General features: G+C 45.1%; 1 protein-coding gene across 2 annotated transcripts in view; it reads right to left on the bottom strand.

The window, feature by feature from the left end:
• The window catches only part of syn2b (synapsin IIb), a 430,743-nt gene that overhangs the window by 361,871 nt on the left and 55,405 nt on the right, over nt 1-13,467 (bottom strand). The gene's annotated exons all lie outside the window — the stretch shown is intronic.

Raw genomic sequence — 13,467 nt, 5'->3', positions numbered from 1 at the left:
ACAAATCATTCAGTGCAGCTGAAAGCCTCCTGCATGGCGGCCAGCGAGAACAGCCAGAATTACTGCTCCAGCTCCTCCAATCATAGGCTCCCTCTCTCCTGCCCTGGCTACTCCTCCAATCATAGATTCTGTTTCTGGAGGAGCAGTAAGACCAGGAGGGAGGGAACATGTGATTGTAGAAGCTGGAGCAATGACTAACTTGAGCACTGAAAGCACAGTCTTGTCTTGTCTCATCGGGTTCCCCAGTACATTGCATTCAACAGGTCTTAGCAAATTTAAGGGAAGATAACATGAGAATTTCAAAAGAATGCCCTCAGCAGTACACTCACACCTGCAAAACTATCAGATCATGTCAGCAAGCAGCAGCCTCAACCTCCAATGGACAGAAGCAGGTAGGGATTGCATCAGTGGACCAGATGGACCTATTTTTGTACAGTGCACAACTATTTCCATAATTTGAACTACATCTGGTTACAAGGACTCTATGTATTATTACACTTCTTTACAGTGACACTATTAAAACAGAGATCATTTATATTGTGAGAGTTTATGGGGAGAATTTTCTCCCCGTCAGGGGTGGGGGGCTGAGCGGAAGCAGGTGCGGGTGGGCATGCAGCCGATTGCTGCCTGTGATCGGCTGCACATTGCCATTTTAAGTGGGTGAGCCAATTAAAGCCTGCCCAGCACAACAGGCACCCGGAAGCTCTAAGCGCTCCTTGTGCGGGTGGGTGAGGAAGGAGAGTCGGGCCTGTGCTCTTTCGTGCATGCACGTATAAGAGCGCAGAAATCTCTCTGCCTCAGAGCTGCCTCCAGGAAATTACTTTGATTATGGAAAATTTAAATAAAGAAGAAAAAAAAAAATTTTGAGACATGTCCCCTCATGTAACAGTGTCACATAAGCTGGGACATGTCAATGAATTTTAAGAAAAACGTTTATTTGATTTATAAATCCTTCATGAAACCTCATCCAGCCCATGGATGAGGTTTCATGATAAATGCTAAGGCCTCTTGGGCTCTTCCCCTGCCCACCAACACTGCACTTTAATGGTGCCCCATCTTCAGAAGGGCATCCTTTACCATGTTAGTGCTGCATTGTTTTTTCTTTCAAACAAAAGCCTGCCAGTTGCTAAGAGCAGGAAAGACCTTTGGGCAGCTTCATGGTTGACTGACTTTTAGCTCTGGCTGCTCAGTATGGACAACGATGAGAACCTTATTTATGAGAACGAGCCCAGGTCCCCTTAGCCTGCGGACCCCTGTATTTTGCACCTTATGTAACTCCTCTCCTGGACCCTGGACACAGATGGTGTATCCTTCTTCTACAGTCTTTCTTTTTCACTATATCTTTGCTGAGTGTTATGAATTATCTCCTTAAATGTCTGCCACTGTTTCTCTACTGACCTATCTTTTAACCTAATTTCCCAGTTCACTACAGCCAACTCTGTCTTCATGTCCTTGTAATTGCCTTTATTTAAGTTAAAAAAAAACTAGTCTTAGGACCATACTTCTCACCCTCAAACTAAATGTGAAATTCCATCATGTTATGTTCACTGTTGCCTATTGCCTCCTTTACTTTGAGGTCATTAATTAATACTGTCTCCTTGCACATTACCAGGTCTAAAATAGCTTGCTCCCTGGTTGGCCCTATAATATACTGATCTAAGAAACCATCTCTAACACACTATGGGCAGAATTTTCGGGTGCGCGCCCAACCCGAACGAGTGTAAATTGTCATCCCAACATCATCACGCACTCGCACGTTCTTTTGGTCGGCGGGCACGCGCGGGAGTTGGCAGCACTCTCACCAACAATTAACAGACCTATTAAGGCCATTAACAATTTAACTGACATGAGGGACGTTTCATTACATTTTAATTAAATTATTTTTTTCATACCTCTTCATCTCCCTGAGGCAGCTTTGTGCCTCAGGGAGATTATGATTCACAAAGTCGCGCGTATACGTGAAGCTTGCGCTCACCTGCCTCTCTCTCCCCCCCTTGCCTGCAAAGGCAGCGCTGAACGCTGCCACTCGCTTTTCACGCTGGACGGGCCTTAATTGGACCACCAAGCGTGAAATTGTCTTCTGGCGGGCGGCAGTTGGCTTCCCAACTGTCCCCACCCACCCCCGCCAAGCCCGCCCAACATAGATGAAATTCTGTCCATAGTGTAGCTACTGTTAGAGGCTCATCAACTACTCCCGTAAGTGATTTCTTACCTTTGCTACTTCTTATCTCTACCCAAACTGAATCTACATCTTGATCTTTTGAGCCAAGGTCATCTCTCGCTACTGTCCTAATGCAATCCTTAATTAAGAGAGCTACCACACCATCTTTTCCTAGATTCCTGTCCTTCTGAAATGCCAAATACTCTTGAATATTCAGGTCCCAATTGTGGTCATCTGCAATCACACCTCTGTAATGGTTATCAGGTTGTGTATATTTATTTCTATTTGTGCTATCAATTCATCCATTTTGTTATGAACGCTGTAAGCACTCAGATAGAGTACTTAATTTTGTCTTTTTACCACTTTTGCAAACTCCGGTATTATCTGCTGGTGCACTCTTATGTTTATATGCTCTGTCCCTTCCTCCACACTCCGGTTATCATTACCCAAGTCGCTACCCTGCACTATTACCTTGTCCTTTCCTTTTAATTCACCACATCTTCCATCACTTGATCCTTTCCCCAATCACTCCCTCCACCAACCCCACTGTTTAGTTTAAAGCCCTCTCTATTGCCCTATTTATACGACTCACCAGAACACTAGTCCTGGTACAGTTCAGCTGTCCTAACGGCACAGCTCCCGCTTTCCCCATTACTGGGGATTTAAAACCCATTTCCCACATACCACAGTTTTTGAGCCACACATTTAACTCTTTACTTTTATTCACCCTATGTCACTTTGCTTGTGGCTCAGGTAGTAATCCAGAGATTATTATCTTTGTGGTTCTGCTTTTTAATTTAGCAGCTAGATGCTCATAAACCCTAAGCAGAACCTCTCTTCTAGTCCTATCTATGTTGGTGGTACGTACGTGGACCATGACAACTGGATCCTCCCTCTCCTACAGCAAGTTCCCCTCCAGCCCTGAGCAGATGTCCTCACCCCTGGCACCAGACAGTCAACACAGCCTTCTGGATTTACACTCTTGGTTGCAGTATGCTCTGTCTATGCCCCTGACAATATTGTATCCTACTACCACTACATTCCTATTTACTCCCTACATTCCTATTATACATCTTTTTTATTCTGTGTTGTCCTTGTGCTGTGCTCTGGAAGAACTGCCACAATGGGGTTTAGTAAGAGAAAGAGCCAATTAATCTTAATTATTACTTGACCTTCTTTTAATCAGCAATTCTCCAGTGACATTGCCCTCACAGTGGCATAGGGTGTGCTGAGGTATGCATCCCAATATTAACCCACCCCCACAATGAGCAGGAGAGGGTTGGAGGAGGCGGTTAAAAAAGAACATTTCCCATAACCCGACCCTAACACACTGCACGCATACCCATTGCTGTTTACAGCCGATTGACAGCAAACTGAATGCACCACCAGCAAGAGACGGGGCACATCTTAACATATCTAAATCAGACTCGTACAGTGCAACTGGGAGCCTGGTCTGAAATTACTCAGTGCTGTCATGGTTTTCTTGAGGTCGGGAAACTTGGCAGTGAAACGCAAATGGCAGCTGCCTGCTCCTCATGGACCAAGGTCCTTGCAGCACTTCTTGTGGACCATAAGAAGGTATACTCCCCCTAGGCCCCTCAAAGATGCCTTTGGCCACACCAGCCCTCCTAATTGCAGGCCTTCCACCCGCCCTCCCTCTGATTCCCAACTAGAGCTTTGTACCAAGGTCAACCTTCCTCCAGCCCTCTCGCTCCCCCAATTGCTGATCTCCCTTCGCCGTTCCACCCCTTATTGCTGGCTGGAGCCTCCTCACCAACCACCTCCCAATTTCTGGAGACTGACCCCAAGAATCCGAGGCAACGGTCTCCTGCCACCGGTGTTCTCTCCCTGCATCGGCCAGCCTTGTTGTCTATTTGACAGGCCGCTGGGTGGAAAGTAGAGCAATTGAATGTTAATGAGTCCCTGCTGTGAACACAGACAGAGCCTCCACATTCCCAGTTTTGCTTGATTATTTGATCGTTTTTCACCTCCCCTGCACCTTACCCCACTTCCCCATTAAATTTGGCTGTGATGTCTGAATGTTGATAGATAAAGTGTTGCAAATTCTAGAAAGTGTGCATTATGCACTAGACTTTTCTTGCCTTTTAAATTCTACCTACTCCTGATAATTCAACCTATCTAATTAATACAGCAAAGTGGGGAATTTGGCTCAATTATCTGGTAATCTGTTAGCTTCCCTCAGTGGCAGCAATTTTGTCTTTGAGTCAGAAGGAGGTTCCTCCCTCACTTTCAGCCCATAATCTAGGTTGATACTTCAGTACCACGCTGAGAGAGTGCTGTACCATCAGGCTACTACATTTCTGATGACTGATAAAACCAAGTTCCTATTTGTTTGTTCAGGCAGACCATGACTAAAAAAATCCCATGACATTGTTCAAAAAATAAATGGGTAAGTCTCCTGGCCAACATTTATCACTCAAATAACTATAATAAAATGCAGATTGCCCATAATTTTTCTCAGTGCTGGTCGCAGGATATTGCGGTGTGCAAATTGGCTACCATGTTTGCTTTTATAACAGCAGTGACCACACTTCAAAGGTGACCCATTTACTGTTAAGTGCTTTGGGACATCATGAGGTTATTAAAGTCACCATGAAAATATATAATCTTCCTTTACGTAATGGCATTAAATGGAGTAGATGTTATATAAAGTAGCAACAATGCAAAAAAGTTCTTCCCTCCATTGCCAGCTAGACTTACTTTGATTTTATGTTATTAATTGGTGAAGGCAGTGCAACTATTTAAACCCGCTCTGCTCTCCCCTCATATGTACTTTAATGCTTTAGACAACACAGTCACATAATTGTGCTCCAGCTCACAATAAAACTACAACTATTCACAAGAAAAATAAAGTCATGAAGCGTATTCTTATTTATGTAAATAAATGAACCATTTCTTTGTCTGAGTGTTATAAGACTGACCAGATAGAACAATATTCTCCTTTCTGTGAAAATAAGACTTTAATTAAATGTTCTTGGTTAAATGATTAGCAGTATCAATCAACTTCTAAGAATCAGCAACAAAGAAAACCCAGATGCTCAGAGGATCAATTCCTTTATACTAAAAGCATTAGGAGAGCTGGAAAATTGCAATAATCATCTGATACTGCAGGTACGTAGCGACAGAGAGTAATTAATATCCACTTGATAACATGCTAAAGAAATTGAAGAACAAAACATTGTTTTGGATTTATAATAGGTTTTCTCAGCCATAAATCATAATGGCCTGGATTTTTGGGGGATTTGACTGGGTGTGGTGGGTGGGGTGGAGATTGATAGCGAACTGTCAGCATTTGCTGCCATCATCCCTCTCAATTTAGCCGCAACTTCAAGATTTGATCCTGAATTTGCGGTCTGTCACGCTGTGCTCTGCCACAGGCTGTGCTGTGGACTACTCACCCTCCAGCCACCACCCATCCCCGCACACCCCCCATCCCTGCACACCCCCCTTCCCCGCAAACCCCCACCACTAGAGCCAGCAATCATTGAAATCAGCAACAACTTCAACCTTCCTGCTCCCACATGGCTGTTAGAAACTCCATGGGCAGAATTTTCTGGCTGATGAGCATGCGGCATCATGATATTTAGGTCGGTGGGCACACAATGCAGTGCGACGCACACCTGCCATTAATTAAAGGCTTGGTTAAGGCCCTTAACTTGCCAATCTACAAGGATTTTGAGGAGCCTGTGTGAACTTTGGCTCGGTGCACAGGCCCAACGGGCAGGCGGGTAGGTGCTTTTTTATCAAAACTCATCCACGGGCGGGATATGTGAGCTCAGAGGGGTTGTTCATGTTTTTCATGAGGTATTTAATGCAGAAAGTGTTTTAAACTTGTCTTTGTGATTGTTAGCAGTTCAGTTCGATTTCCAAGAGCTTTCTCTGTACTTTGAAGCTTCAGCTCACCAGTCTGCAAACAGTAATCTTTATCGGGCCTGCAACTTTCTGGAGGCCTCCATTTAGCCTGGGTATGGATTCTGACATCTCCACTGGACGCAGCTCCCCTGAGGAAGAAGGGAGGAATAGAATAAGGAGGAGGCTAGGAGTGGACAATCAGCCTCCAAGGGAGCCACCTTTGGGAGGCCAGGCACAGGCACAAGGGACGCAGGGCCAAGAGGTTGTCCAAGGTGAAAAGGGCCACAGAAGACACCACTATCCTGCAGCCAGGGTTTACACGTGGTGAAGCAGCTACCTCAATATGTCTGAGGTGCAGTGCTGAAGGAGGCTCCTCTCTCAAGGGAGACAGTCAACTATATTTGTCAGATGATGGGCCCTGAGATCTCCCCTATCTGTGGGGGTGGACACCCCATGCCAGCGGGTCTGAAGCTCACAGTTGCCCTCCACATCTATGCCTCTGGCTCCTTCCGGGGCTCGGTGGGTGATCTTTACGGTGTCTCCCAATCAGCTGTCCACACTTGTGTCAAGCAGTTTACAGACGCTCTGTTCAGATGTGCATTTACCTTCATGCACTTCCGCTTCGACCAGGCAAGTCAGGCACAGTGAGCCAGAGGCTTCGCAGCCATTGCTGGCTTCCCCTGCGTCCAGGGTGCAATCGACTGCACACATGTGGCCATCAAGGCGCCAGCCCGGTGCCTTCTTCAACAGGAAAGGCTTCCACTCCATGAACGTGCAGATAGTGTGTGATCACAAGATGCAGATTCTGCAAGTCTGTGCAAGGTACCCAGGCAGCTCCCATGACGCCTACATCCTCAGATACTCCCAGGTGCCGGGGCTCTTCAGTGCTCCGACTCGGCTGAATGGTTGGCTGCAGGGTGATAAGGGCTATGCCCTGTGAAGGTGGCTCATGACGCCTCTCTTTCGTCCAAGAACAGAAGCTGAGCAGTGATACAATAGGAGCCAGGGCACCACAAGGGCTGTGGTGGAGAGAGCCATCAGTCTGCTCAAGATGCGGTTCCGTTGCCTGGACCACTCACGGGGCACACTCCATTACCCCCCAGATCATGTCTCTCTGATAGTGGTAGCATGCTGTGCCCTGCACAATCTTGCACTGGAAAGTGGGGATGCAGTTGACGATGAAGACCTTGACGCAGTGGATGAGGCTGCACATGATGGATCTAGCAGTGGGTCAGAGGATGAGGAAGCACAGGGTGATGATAAAGGGCAAGCACGCCAACCCGCTATTACACCAAGGAGGCAGGGAAACCTGGGGCAATTTAATCCAGCGAACCTTCAGCTAGTTCCACACACATCGATCAGCAGGAGCAGCATTGCCTGGCGCTTCCACACGTGGCACTTAGGTGCTACATCTTCCACTCATCAGCTGCAACTAAGGGCTTAGTGCAGAAACATCAATGTCCACTCAAACATTCATGAGATGTCTGTGAAACATACAAATGCAGCAGAAAGGAAACACCCTCATCCATGGTCCGAAAACTGGACTTTATTCAGTCCAACATCAAACACAAACGCCTCTCTTACAAACATAAATATTTGTTCCCCAATCTAAGGCCAACACAAAATCACCAGTGACATACCTGTGGAGTGCCTAACATGCCTTATACTTTCATTTGTGGGTGCTACGTCTAGGTGCCGCCCCATCGCTCAGAGTGGCTTGTGAGAGAGCCTGCTGACTCTGCTGTCCTGTTGGCATTGATGACCTTGGCGGGCACCTCCCCAATTGTTGCAGCCTCAATGGATGCAACGGTCACTGGCAGAGGGGCAGAGGAGCTGCTGCCCTCATCCAGAGCGCCCTGAGAGGAGCCCACAGAGATGACAGGCAGCTGCTGCGCCGACGTGAGGTCACATTGGACCTCCCTGCTCACCGCAGATGCAGGGGCACCGAGTGTTGACACTTGGTTCCCAGAACATCTCCCACATTGGGAACGACCACCCATGTTGTGAGGGCTTGCAGGTCGGAGTGTAACCCAATCAGAAGACTCTCAATCCGATCGAAGCCCCTCTCCATGAGAGTCGCCAATCTCTCAGTGGAGGAAGCATGAAGCTCTGTTCTGAGTTTCATGCCTTCACTTACACTCTGCCTGGACTCCTCCACAACAGAGACCAAATGAAGCACACCCTCATGCAACCCTGCCAGGAATTATTGGTAATAAAACAGCTTTTGCCACCCAACAGAAGAGCTTGCTGAAACTCTAGCTTGCCACAATACTGCTTCATATTTTGTATGTCATGCAGTGTGCTGCTAAGACTGTATTCACAAGGAAGAACACAGATCAAAATGTTCTATGCAGTGGTGATAAACTGACACTATGATGCAAATGAAGTTTAGCTGCATGCATTAAAGTTAATTGGGCTGCCTTTTCTTCTCTATCTCTGCAAAGGTTGCCTACACTAATTGATTTCCATTGGAGTGGTGCCTTTCATTTATTGAAATGAAAAAATCTTCTATGACTCCTGTTTTTAAAAAAAAAATCTAATGGCTTTTAATAGAAAATGGTTAAAAGTTTCAAAATGTCCTTGAAACAGAACCATTTTTTGGAATTTTTTAAAAATTCATTCATGGGATGTGGGCTTCGCTGGCTGGGCCAGCATTTCTTGCCCACCTCTAATTGCCCTTGAGAAGGTGGTGATGAGCTGTCTTCTTGAACCGCTGCAGTCCATGTGGTGTAGGTACACCCACAGTGCTGTGGGGGGGGGAGTTCCAGGATTTTGACCTAGCGACAGTGAAGGAACAGCGATATATTTCCAAGTCAGAATGGTGAGTGGCTTGGAGGGGAACTTGCAGGTGGTGATGTTCCCATGCATCTGCCGCTCTTGCCCTTCTAGATGGTAGTAGTTGTGGGTTTGGAAGGTGCTGTCTAAGGAGCCTTGGGAGTGAGATGGTACTCACTGCTGCCATGTGTGTCCGTAGTGAAGGGAGTGAATATTTTGGATGGGATGCCAATCAAGCGGGCTGCTTTGTCCTGGATGGTGTCAAGCTTCCTGAGTGCTGTAGGAGCTGCACTCATCTAGGCAAAGGGAGAGTATTCCATCACACTCCTGACTTGTGCCTTGTAGATGGTGGACAATAAAAATAAAAGTGTCCCAAATGGGAATGTTTGTTCTCCAGGATTTGGTAAAAACCAGCCACAACTACGTTTTCTAACTTATTGGGCAGAATTTGACCAGCCTCTTGAAGTTGGGAAGAGGGTGGGGTGGGGGCGGTAAACTCGTGTGGAACCCCATCGGGCAGGATATCCCCGACCAATTCCCACCATCCACCAATTTTTTTGAAGGCGGCCCATGTGGCTAGTCAATGGCAGACTGAAAGGAGACAGGAAAGACACTTTGAGTAATTAAGGAGATTTTACCAAAGAATTGCGATCTTATCAAGAGAGGGTTAGAGATGCTCCAAGTGTAACCAAGCGAGGAATCAACCAGCAGTGTCAGGAGGACAACAGGCAGGTCTCTGAACCCAGCCACAGTGTGTGGTCTCTACCAAGCCAGGCAATCAGGTTTGGTGGCCCTGCAGAGAGAGGGGCCAAAGATAGGTGCTGCTGCCCGAGTAAGAACCTAAGGACCCACTGGAGGCAGGACAAAGGATAAATGCAGGGATGTAAAGCTGATGATGACTGGTCATGGAGGTATTTAGGAGTGAGGATCAATTCTGTGATCCCTTTAATGACAACTGGTTGAGCCAGTCAAGAGTCTGATTCCAGTGGGTGGGCTGTTTGTCCATTTATTGGTCCCTACTGGATATGACATCAAATGAGCTTTGTGCCTTATTAGAGACCAAAGTGAAACAATGATTCCTACCCTACAATTTTAAACACCTGGCTAACTATTTATCAGGCATAACCAGGTGGCCATGAGTTGAATCTTTACCTTCAATCTAGTAGGAAAAACTTCTGAATGAATCGCTATTCATTGGACTCCATAATCTGAAAGGCATAGTTCAGTTCAAAATCTTGCAAACTCTTATGTTTAAATACTGCCTTGGATGCTCTGAAATATAATCAACAGTGAACTATTCTTTAAAATGTCATCTTCCTCAAATCATTGTGAACACCTATTACTCAGTAAATTGAATATTGATTATCAAGTAAGTGTTAGTAGTGGTGTTTAATTTGTGCCCATAATATGGTATTATATAAAAGATTTTAAAGTAAACCATTAAATTAGATAAATAAAGATTTCCATGGATAAAAGAAAATTTCTCAAAATATGATTCTTACCATGCCTTTCATTTTCTTACCAAATTCCAATTACACATGAAGCAAAATTGGATCCATTATCTCTCAAGCGCTACAAACTAACAAGTTTATCTTGTTATTTTTAGTAGCTTGTAAATACTCTGTTGATTTCTCTTCTGCAGTGTTCTGTGTGATATTGTCTAACTATCTATTCGTGCAATGGATTTGTTGGAAAGAAAAATGCTTTGGATGCTAATGGAACTTTTGGAATGTAATAATAAATAAACTGTATATTGAGCAAGCAAGTTATAGGGCAGAACTCGAGCGAGCGTAAAATGACGCACAATATTTCAGTCGGCGGGTGCGCGTGGGAGTTGGCAGCGCGCCCACCGCAGTCACATGAGGAGAAATGTTTTTCAACATCTTTATTTTGCATTTTCAAAACTGTTCACCTCCCTGAGGCAGCTCTGCTCCTCAGGGAGCTTTTCCAGTGCACACTTGCACGAAGTCACGTGCTTGCCCTTCCCCCTCCCCTCCACACACAGGCAGCATTGAGCGCTGCAGCATGCGTTTCACTTAATTGGCCCGCCAGCATAAAATCGCGGTCCGGCCTCGATCAGGGGCAGCAGTTGGCTTCCCGACTGCTAGCGCCTGCCCCCGCTGAGCCTGCCTGATGAGGGCAAAATTCTGCCCATAGAGTCTGTCTTTTGAGTGAGCTACCTGGCCTTTACCTAAAGATAAGGAAAATATGGAAGAAAACAAGATCACCTAATCCATCAAACCATTTCTTTTTCTACTATCGTGGACTCAACTCAATCCACTTTATTTCCTGAGGTAGATAACTAACCATAAATAAAATTTCCCAAAAGATAAAATTCTGTGAAATTTCTCCCTAAATGTAATTGGGGAATCTTCTAGACATTGCTCCATCATCGGCACCAATACTCTTCAGCTCTAATGAAGTGAATTCTATGGATGACTCAGTCATTGTCAGGCAAATAATTGCTATTATATTTAATACTAGTAAAGTTTCCAAGTCTTGGCTAAGATAGCTAATTTGCCACCAGCACATGATGGAAAATTACAGGCACTCTGGCCTCAATTTTCCACTCATTGACTTCAAATGGATGGAAAGTGGCAGGGATCATAGAAATTTACAGCACAGAAGGGAGGCTGTTGTGCTTGTACTGACTCTTTTAAGGAGCAGGCATACTCAGTCCCACATTCCAAGTTTTTGTTCATAGTAATTTCTTTATTCTCAAGTACCTGTCCAATTCCCTTTTCAAATTAATTGTGGACTAAACTTCCACGATCTTTTCACGTAGAGCATTCCAGAGCAAACATTTTTTCTCATCTCCCCTTTAGATCTATTGCCAGTTATTTAAGATCTATAAATTCTGGTTATTGACCCACTCACTAGAGGGAACAGTTTTTTTCTACCTGCTCTGTCAAAACCTCTCATCATCTTGAAAATCTCTTAACCTTCTCTGCTGTAACGAGAATAGTCGTAGCTTTCCAACCTCTCCAGCCAGTCCCTCATCCCTAGTAACAGTCTGGTAAACCTTCTCTTTACTCCAAGGCCTTTACATTTTCCTGCAGGTGGTGCCAGAATTGTCCACAATACTCCAGCTGAGGTCTATCCAGCGATTTATATCTGTGCCCCATTATTTTCTAATTCATACTGGCAGCTATTTAGTAGCTCACTGAAGGTAAGGACTCAGAAAATCTACCCAATGGAATATCAGATCATCTGTTGTTATGACCGGGATGGGAGGAGCGTGCGAATTATCAAGCCCCACTACTCCACAGGCTGTACCATTAATTTAAATGTTTAATTTTCTCACTGAAATGGCCAACTGTTTATCTATACTTCTAGGGCCCAGAAGAAAAGAGACTCTGACCAGGCTTCTTTCAAAAAACTCAGAAATATTCATTTATTTTACAGCAAAACTCCTCTTAAACAAGTTTCAAGAACTGGTTGACACACGATTGCAATCCAGAAGTGTAACCAACTAATCCTTTTAAGCTTCCTAGCACACGCACACACACAGACAAACAAAAGACATACTGGTAGTCTCTGCGCAGTCGGGCGGATGGAAAGAAACTTTCTTAGAAAGAAAAATAATTAAAGTTTGCGGAGGTTTGATGCTGTCGGTCTGGAGTTCCCTCAGGTGAAGATATGTCGCTGGGCCCAGTAGATGTCGGGAAGTTCATCAACAATGCTTCAGCATGGAGGAGAGTATAGCTGGACCAATTCTTCCTGTCTCAGCTAGCAAGTCCAAAATTATTCAGGCAAACTAGAATCAGATCCGGATTATCTGGCTACAGGTCGAGAACCACACACAGTGTCACAAAGCAGAGGGAGAGAGACCAAGCTAGTCCGGGTACCCTTCTGCTCTCAACCTTTCCCCAACAAGACTGAAAGCAAAAACATAGGTTCAAACTAAAGGATTTTTTGCCTCTGCCATGTGATTGTCCATTTGCCTTCCAGCTTTTCATTAACTAAGGTTCTTTACAGTTCAAAACAAACAAACAACTCCTTCTCAAGTACCATATAGCTCAGGTGGCTTCTTGGAAGAGGCCTGCTCATTGGCAGTTCCAAGGTGAACTTATGACCCTTTAAAAAAAAAGTCTCTGGCAACCTCCATATGTCCAAACTCCGCAATGTCCTCCCACATTTTTAAAAATAAAAATCTATTTTAAAGAGATATGATTCTAACACTGTCCACACCTATATTTAGCCCAATTATCTTAATATTTAACCAATTCTTCACTTAGATAATATCAACCCGATTATCAATGTTATAAAACTCTAGATGGAAGGAAGTTCACTCCCTAATTCATTTTCAGTACTTTCAGTCCAGATCCATGTTTCTCAACAAAGGGGCCAGGATTTTCACCTTGTCGGGCGGGTGTGGCAGGCGGGTCCAGGAGCAGTCGTGAAGCTGACCGCCACCAGCGATCGGGCTCCAGCATCGATTTCACACTGACTGACCAACTAATGCCCAGCCAGTATGAAACATGTGCTGCAGTGCCGAACGCTACCAAGGTGGGAGTGGGAGCAGGGCGAGCGTGGAAGTTCACACATACGCGTGAGTGCACGCAATGAAAGCTCCCTGAGGCACAGAGCTTATAACATTTATAACATTAAAAATAAAAAAGTCAGCAATGTTAAAAACATGTCCCCTCATGTGACTC

Source organism: Carcharodon carcharias, chromosome 7 (genome assembly GCF_017639515.1).
Source record: "Carcharodon carcharias isolate sCarCar2 chromosome 7, sCarCar2.pri, whole genome shotgun sequence".
NCBI lineage: Eukaryota > Metazoa > Chordata > Chondrichthyes > Lamniformes > Lamnidae > Carcharodon > Carcharodon carcharias.
This window is presented reverse-complemented; position numbering and strand designations above follow the sequence as displayed.